Here is an 8,734-nt window from a genome sequence, read left to right as displayed (position 1 = left end):
GCTGCAACTGCATTCACATGGCCCAAGATGGTCTGCCATATTTGCGTCTTTGTTGCCAATGACACGTTGGAGGTGACAAACAGTTGTTGGTAGCGTTCTATTACCTCCGTAACGATGATCCTTTTTTCCTGCGGACTGAACCGCTTCTTCCTCTTCCTCTTCTCCTTGGCCTTCCCCGACCTTGAGGTTCCGTGCTGGTCATCTGTGGGGCTTGTGGGGTTCGCGTTGTCCTCTGTACTCGGTCCGGGTGCATCCATGGTGCTACGCAGTGAATTTTTTTTTACATTTTTTTTTGTTCTGCTTTTATAGTGCATTTTCCCACATGACGCGTGGGAATTGCAGGCCTGTCGCTGGTTATCGCTGATTTTTGTATTGCGATTTGGGGCATCGCAACTCTTTTTGCATTCGTGTTTCACCTCTTTTCGGCGTCGCATTAATTTTAACGTGGTCATTTGGCACGTTATCGTGAGACTATCGCATGGTGCCGCGCGGTTGAGAATACAACGTTAACACAGTGTTATTTTCCCGAGTGTTGGAAAACGAGGACGCATCTGTGAGGCCTGCACAAATAACATGACTACATTTGTCCTTCACTGGGAACCGAACACCCAATTGTAGCGCCTGACTCTCAGAGGGTAGCGTTGCAGAGCAGTCTGAGGCTTACTCAAGGGAGGTGGTGTGGACTAGTAATCGCCATTTGCAGGTGCGCAGAAATAACACTCAATAATTGATTGTCCAGTCTGTACTTTGCTTTATAAAAGTAAGAGTACATTTATTAAACACAGACACTACTCAATACTATGCACCAATTTACAAATATACATAAGCTGTTGGAATTACTTTGTGACATTCCATAACATCTCCACCCTCCTGCAGTGGGAGTGGGGTCTAGTACCACCACTCCCATGTATGCACATCATCTTGCCCAAAATGCTGTTAGTTGAACATAACCTGGAGCGAGGGCCCTGCACACTGGCACCATCCCAGTGGTGACCCACCCCATTATCTCAACAAGCATTTAAAATAGGTAACCCTGCCTTGGTGAGACATAACCCTGACTGAGCATTTCCTACTGACCATAAAGTATGCACCTCTATATATTAAGGGCTAGCAGTCTGGGTTCTTCACCTAAGCGCAGCGGCAAGAATACATGTTTAAGCAACACTTTAGAATGACAGAACTCATCACATTTGTGGATCATTAAAATGCATTGCAATTATAGCTCCTAAAGGTATCACAGATGAAATCACAGGATTATGCATATGCAGCCAGACACCCTAGCAGGAATGTCTGGCAACATAGTTCCCACTTTGCTTATGATATCACCTTACACAGGCACTTCACATTACACATGTGACCTTCAGTCCCTCTAAAAGAAAAAACCAGTATTAAATGCATTTCTGGTGCAATTACACCTCTTAAACCCCAGGGTATGCCCTTCTCCATACATCCCCAACTCAGCCCTTCGCTCCGTGTTGCACTTCTCAATACACCCTCAGCTGTAGAACAAAAGTTCCAGCCTAGAAGGTGTTTAAATGCTGACTGAGCCCTTGAGGGGTTATTCTGTTCAAGTCTCCATGTGACTTAGGGAGGGACTCCTCTTCATGCTGGGCGGAGACTGTGCTCCTCCAGCAGCTACCCCAGCACCTTTGCACCTGTGGGGTGGTGACCTCGTCCTCCTGGGGCCACCACAAGTAGAGAAAACGTTTCCAAGCAGGCCTGTTTAGGCTCTGCAATGCATTATGGGGAACTTCTCTCTGTTTCCTGCATATTTGAACAGCGGCTCTCCCGCTGTGCCGGGGAGAGCCCCGCAATTTGCACTTCTTCGTGGGGGCCCGGTCCCACCCGGGCCCTCCCGCATCACCAGGCTCGTTGGGGGGCCCGGTCCCACCCTTACCCCCATGTAAGGGGATGTGGCTCAGGGAGCCCAACCCCAGCCGCTGTGCTGGTCTTCGGGGCCCGGTCCCATCCAGGCCCCGTGCAGCTCTTCTCTTTTCCTTCGGGGCCCAGTCCCACCCGGGACCCCCAAGTGCCGCTTCGGTGGAGAGCAGCATGGGGAGCCCACCCCCGGCTGCCCCCGCCGGCTCCCTGCCTGGCCAGCACTCTTCTGTGCTGCCGCGGGAGCCGACGCCTCTCTCAAGTGTGTATGTTGATTTGATTTAATTATGCCACATTTAATTATGTGCCAATTGGCTCTTGTATAATATGGTCGCGTTTTCTGTCATTCTGTCCTATGCTCACCCCCCTCCCATCTTGTCCCCTTGCACGTCTCCCCTCACAAGCGCCACAGAGGGAAGACAGGTGATGTAATGTTTTTTTCTTACAGCTATGTATACTAACCTTTCAATCAATTTTCTGCTGTTCCTGATATGTTGCAAAATCCAAGGTAGGGTCGCTGTAGTTCTGCTGCATAGACAGGTCTTATTCGTTTGTGTGTGATGAAATGCTGAAACGTGTCATATTTTGTTTGAATTTCTCCAGTTGGCAGCAGCACGGAAAATGCTGGATGTTTTCTTATTTCAAAATATTTTATTGAACTTTCATGAAGTACAAGATCAATTAAATAGACAAAAAACACCAGCAAAAATGCGTTGACCAATAATAATATTATCATACATATCATATGTAAATATACGACAAAAGGAAGGCAATTCGAAATTTAAAAAACTAAAATAAACACAGATTATAAGAACATATATATATACTGCTACTGATTTAATATCTGTTAACAATATTATAAATATGTGGATATATTTAGAAATCAAAAACATATTCATCCAGGGTTTTCTGTATTAAACATCTGACGAAGGAAGGCGTTTTATTTTTGTTAAGAGAGATTTCAATTCCTTTTTCATATATAAAATCAAGTCCCATCAGATCGCTATGAACAAAAGGTTAGCAGATTTACAATTCATAGTAATAGATTTAATAGAAGATGTGATTAGAAGATCAGAACATTCATATCTACATATGCTAAAGGAATTATGAGGGTTGAGGATTTACTTATAACAACTTCAAAAGAAGGAGGAATATTAATCCGAAAAATCTGAGAAATTTGATCCCAGACATTCAACCAAACTTCAAAAATAAAGTGACGGTCAAATAGCATGTTTCAGAGTAATAGTTTCCATATTATAGTACCAACAATCCAATTTGTCATGAAGATTTGTATTACGTAATTTCGAGTCACAGCTCTTTGGAACATTGGTCAGACAGACCATCATACCTGAAAAATCACGCCTGTGGCAGAGGATCGTCGAGAGGGTGAATGCTGTCGCACCCATCAGAAGGACCAGGAATGAATGCCAAGCCAGGTGGTACGATCTGCGGAGGGCGGTCAAGAGAAAAATGAATGAAGAGCACGCCCAGACCAACATCACTGGAGGTGGCGCGCTCCGCAGACCAGCACATTACCATCCCTGGGAGGAGAAGGTGATGGCCATTATTCCGCCGGTGGGAGTACATGGACTCCAAGGACTTCCAGAGCCTGGTGAGTACACAAACCACTTACGTAACATGGGGTAATGGCATCCACACCCCAACTACAGCTAATGCACGCAACTACCCCCAAGCCCTCACCCGAACCACAGTCACAAACAACGCGAATACCAATAACATGTGTATGCCCCATTGAGAAAGCAAGTCCATGCCATGTCCCATGCTACACGAAGCACCAAATCAAGAATGGATGTCCCGAATGCCGGGAGGGTGGGTGCACCAAAACGCATTTTGAATTCCAAATTAGCCCCAATTGCCCTCATCCCATATGACCCAGCTACATACCCATGCACCATGCGCAATGCCCAGGGATTGGGAAAGTACTGGCAAGATAGCTCACACTTGGCCCTGGTGTAGGTAGCACAAGGCCCTCCTGTGACCAGTGCAAACACAAACACCAACACAACAAGGTCAGATATCTAGGATAGGAACTCACACTCACTGTCATGGCAGCATGCTCCATGGGGGACAGCTACATCACCTGGGAGCCCCAGTGCCAAATCACACTACATACACCAGCAGGCCCTGTCACACACACCCCTTACACAAGCAGACACCACCAGGACAGGCAATGGATTTACCCACTGCCACAATGGACATGTAACACAACAACACTAATACCTAGCCGAAGAAGCATCCAAGCCACAAATGGACATGTCAAAGATTCATGCGAACATATCAGTCTGTCCCCCGCAACATACCCATAGACAAGTAAATATTGAGGTGAATGCTAGGCACATACAACTCCCTGGAGGAACTGTGCCAAATTGAATGTGTATGAAACATGCATGTTGCATTAAACAGCTTTAACATTGTCTCTCTCTCACACACAGGGCAACGTGATGAACATCCCCCCAACAATGGGGGGGAAGACTCACAGTCACAGGTTCGGAAGGAACCGGATCCCACCAGCAGCGACGCCTCTCAACACTCCGTGGATGACCCCGACCGACCTGGAGCCTCTGGTGTCCAAGCCCCTGCAGCACCTTGTTCAGGAACATCTGTGCCAACCACCACCCCCATTCCTGCCACATCACAGGGGACACCCAGTAGCCTTGCCAGCAGTGAACAGAGCCAGTCTGACCAGGAGGGACAAGGTGCGGATGGCACCCAGGAGGAGGCAGACAACACCGCCACTGCCATTCCTCAGGGGTCCCGTCGACACGATGTGTCCACAACGGCAGGCCCGGCTCATGTGGGCAGGGGTGGCAGGAGTGGAGGCAGGCGGAGGAGAGAACCTGACCAGCCAGCTGAAGGGACCGGTATGTCACACATACGCAACATCATGGAGGCATACCGGCATGACACCAGGGAGATCAGCCAGGTAGTGGGGACCCTCACAGAGATCAAAAACCAGCAAGCCGAGCAACACGCCAGTCAACAACAACACCAAGGACGGATGGAGGCAAGACTGGCTGAGCTCCTGGCAGTGCAAAGGGACATAAGCCATTCACTCCGTCGGATCGCCAACAACATGGGCAACCCTCCCTGTGACACCAGGCGCAGACCAGCACCAGGCACAGGGAGGGAGGAGGAGGAGGATTCGTCCGACGGAGCGTCCCAAACATCATCTAGTCCTGCATCTGAGGGTCCCCGGAGGAAGGTTGGTCGTCAACGGAAAAGACCGTGAGAGGCAGTGGGCCATCCACATCTCCCAGGTCACCTGGCCAGGCACCTGGCCTTCATGTGCTACCGCATCACTCCATTGACTGACATCATCTGCCACATGGACTTGCTGGTCACAGTCTGACCAATGATGCCAAACACTGTGGGCTGGACTCTGATGACTTCAAATGCCAAGGATCCCATCTCCCCCTGGGATTCTATGCTCCCTGCATTTCCCCTTTTTCTGTGCACAAATCACGCCCCAGAGTTCGAAATTAAAAACTTTAATTATTGAAATTTCATGTTGCAGTCATTTAGCATGAGTCCACAACCTACGTGTGGGGATATGTTAAAGTATGCCTGTGTGTGGAACTAACTCCAGCCATCCATACACTTGGATCTGAGTCCGGTCGAGGACACACATGGCTCACAATGTATCACAAAATGCAGACATGGAGCCTAACACTCACCCGTGATGGCCTCAAGCTGCTGAGGGGGGGCTTGCTATATTGCTCAGACAGACACATTTGGTAGAGTTACATGAAGGTGTAGAGGTCATGGGTCATGTTGATGTGCCCGGGGAGGGAGTACCAGGTCTGTTTTGCGAGGTGGGAGAACTATCTCCGGCATGCAGAGGTCATGTGGATGTGATGAATGGTGTCCAGGGCAAGGTGGGCTGCATGGAGTAGGGCCAACGGGGTGTTGGATGACACACGTCCAAGGTCGGTTTGGGTCAGGGGTTGTGGACTGCCTCCTGAGTGTGGTTGAGGAGTCTGAAGGTGATCCTGCAGCACACAGTGAGTCATTGTACCTATCTCAGGTGGACGGTGATGTGGCTGGGGCGGGGGATGTTGCAGATGAGGTGTGCGGATGCACCCTGGATGTGGATAAGTTCTCTTGCATGTTTGCTGTTGTCCTCTGTAGAGGTCGGTGCTGTATTTGAGCCAGCTGGCGTCCTGGACCATGGGGACAGTCTGTCTTGCCTTTGAGTGGATCTATCTGGGGGCCATCAGCAGCATGTGGAGGGTGTTGCAGCATGAGGTACAGATGTTGGTGAGTTGCATGTTAATTGTGAGCGATGGGTCCATGACGAACACCAGCTTGCCTGCGTGGCCACTGGGTGCTGGTGCGGTGCACAGACCAGTGGGACGCAAGGAGTTGACCCAGCCATAAGGGGACAATCCTCAGATGATAACCTCTGTCACATCCAAGTCCAGCCTCAGATGGCTGATGTTCAGCCATTCATCAACGGATTTCATGGCTTTGTGAAGTTTGGATCTGTCAATGGCTGGCTCATTGGTGAGTTTGAGAAGCAACTGGGTGTCAATGGCATACCAGATGATGATGAGGTTGTGTGTGCATGTGATGGTGGAGAGGGGTGTCATGGAGACATTGAAGATCGTCACGCTGAGAGAAGAGCCCTGTGGCATGGGCCAGATGCCCCCAGTGTACTACATGTTGCAGGGTGGAGGCAGACTCCCTGGCCCTTGCTGGTGAGCTACTTCCTGAGTGAATCCTGGTCCCTCCTCTGGATACCACTGTTGGAGATGTGTGAGCTGACAGTGTGGTAGCACATGGTGTAGAATGGCATTGAGAGGACAAGGGTGGTGGGCTCACCATTGGTGAGCAGGGCAAAGTAGTCGTTGGTGTTGGCAATGATGACGGTTGCAGTGGTGTGATTACTGTGTAAAACGGTCAGGTGCCAGTTGGCTGGAGCTGGTTGCATGTAGGAAATGGACAGTTGCTAGTTGAGTGTCTTCCTGGTGACATTTACTGGGCAGGGAAGTAGGCTGATGTACCAGGAGATCCTGTGGCACTGCCGTCCGTTGTTTAAGAAGGGCCTGGGGCTCTGCATGCGTCCTGCAGCCATGGAATGTGGCTAACTCAAAGGAGACATTCATGACGCTCAGGACGTGGGCTTCAAGGATGGCGAATGATGTGGTTGAGAAGTTGTGTGGGAAGGGGCCTGACGGAGAGCCAGAGTGGATGGTGCACATGATCCCGGTTGTGTACTTGCTGCTGATGGGAGTCCATGACCTGAGGTGGGTTTGTCCAGCGAAAAATAGTGCTGTCTGCCTCTGTGTGCCAAGGCTGTTGTCCATGGCCATGAGCTTGCAGTGGTACAAAGTAGCAAGGGATGGGATCTTCCTTGCAAGGGTGGGGTGTCTTGGATGGAGATCTGCTGTCAGTTCACTCACAATGCTGAAGAGCTCCTTGATGTCGTGTGTTTGGGTATCTCGGCACTATCTGAAGGATCTCCACTTGTCCTTGCTGAAGATATGGTGATGGCTGTGTGTGGTGTTTTCGAGGGCTGTAAAGAAAATGATGGCTCTTTGTGTTGCAAGGTTCGCACAAGAGTCCAGCTAGGTCTGTAGGAGTCCAGTAGGTCTGCCTTGTCCCAGGTGCCTTAACTGTTTTTGTGCTTCACAGGAAAGTCTGTCAATGTGGCTAGATTGATGGATCAGTTGCTGATCCAGTGTGTGAGTTTGCAGGGTGTGGCGGTGGTGCTGTTTTGAGTGTCCCACACAGCTTGTCTGTGGCGACTTACATCTGGCATCTGTGAGGGATCGGTAGCGGGCTGAGTGGCACTGTGTTGCTTGTTGGAGACGTGGATACAAATGTTGATGGACCAATGATGGATGGTGGTGTGTGTCCCCTCCAGCAAGAAGTTACTGGCCCCCAGCCACATGTAGCCTGTGGAGGTGAGGGCCTGCGTGCAGATGTATGTGTTGATGGCTTAGCGGAATTGTGGATGTAGGCCTGCAGATCTGTAGATGAGTGTTACTCCGAGGGTTGCTATGGAGTTGCTGCAAACCCGGACTTGTGACTCTGAAGGTGTACTTGTCAATAATTACCTATTCAGCCCCCGGGAGTGGTGTTGGCATCCCAGCGGGTGATCTTGTATCCGTCTGAGATGGCAATGAAGACGTCATGTGCTGAGGATGCTTTTGTCCAGGTTACTGTCATGAAGGTGATGTGTGGGGCTGCAGTGTTGAGGAGGTAACAGAGTCCAATGGCGTGTTGGTGGATGGAGCGGGTGTGGAGTAGGAGGCACCTAACCTGGTTGGAATGATAGGGTCTGGGAGGCTGGGCAGAGCTGTGTAGGCAGTTGGAGTAGCACACTCAGCATGCGAAGGTGTCGTGTGTGTGCTTAGGGGTTGCCTGATGGCAGGAGGATGATTGTCACGAGGACATTGCTTGGAGAGTTTCTACAGCATGAGCCTGTTGTGTGATGTGGGTAATGCAGAGACTAGAGGGTTGTGCACTGTGCATGTTGCAGGCGCAGACGGTCCGTCTTTTGCACAGTGCTGGGGCTACAGTGACACAGAAAAGCTGCTGGCTGCATTACAAATGGGTGGAGGGGGAAGGGCTGAGCATTTCAGAGGCGTGGGGGTTGCAGAATCAGGGCACTCGGAGTGGCGGGCCGCAGGTGAGGCAGCAGCAGGTGGAAGGGGTTAGAAATCATGCAAAAATCAACACACAAAGACAAGGAGGTCTGCAAGGCACAGTGCAACAGGTGAATGTCAAGGAAGGAGTGTCAGCTCACTCATGGGTCACTCCCAGAAAATGTATGATCAATCACCATAAATGACAGCCACTGTGTCAGGCAACAAAATGCGGAGATGCGCAA

The sequence above is a fragment of the Triturus cristatus genome, chromosome 1_2 (genome assembly GCF_964204655.1).
Source record: "Triturus cristatus chromosome 1_2, aTriCri1.1, whole genome shotgun sequence".
Classification (NCBI taxonomy): Eukaryota; Metazoa; Chordata; class Amphibia; order Caudata; family Salamandridae; genus Triturus; species Triturus cristatus.
This window is presented reverse-complemented; position numbering follows the sequence as displayed.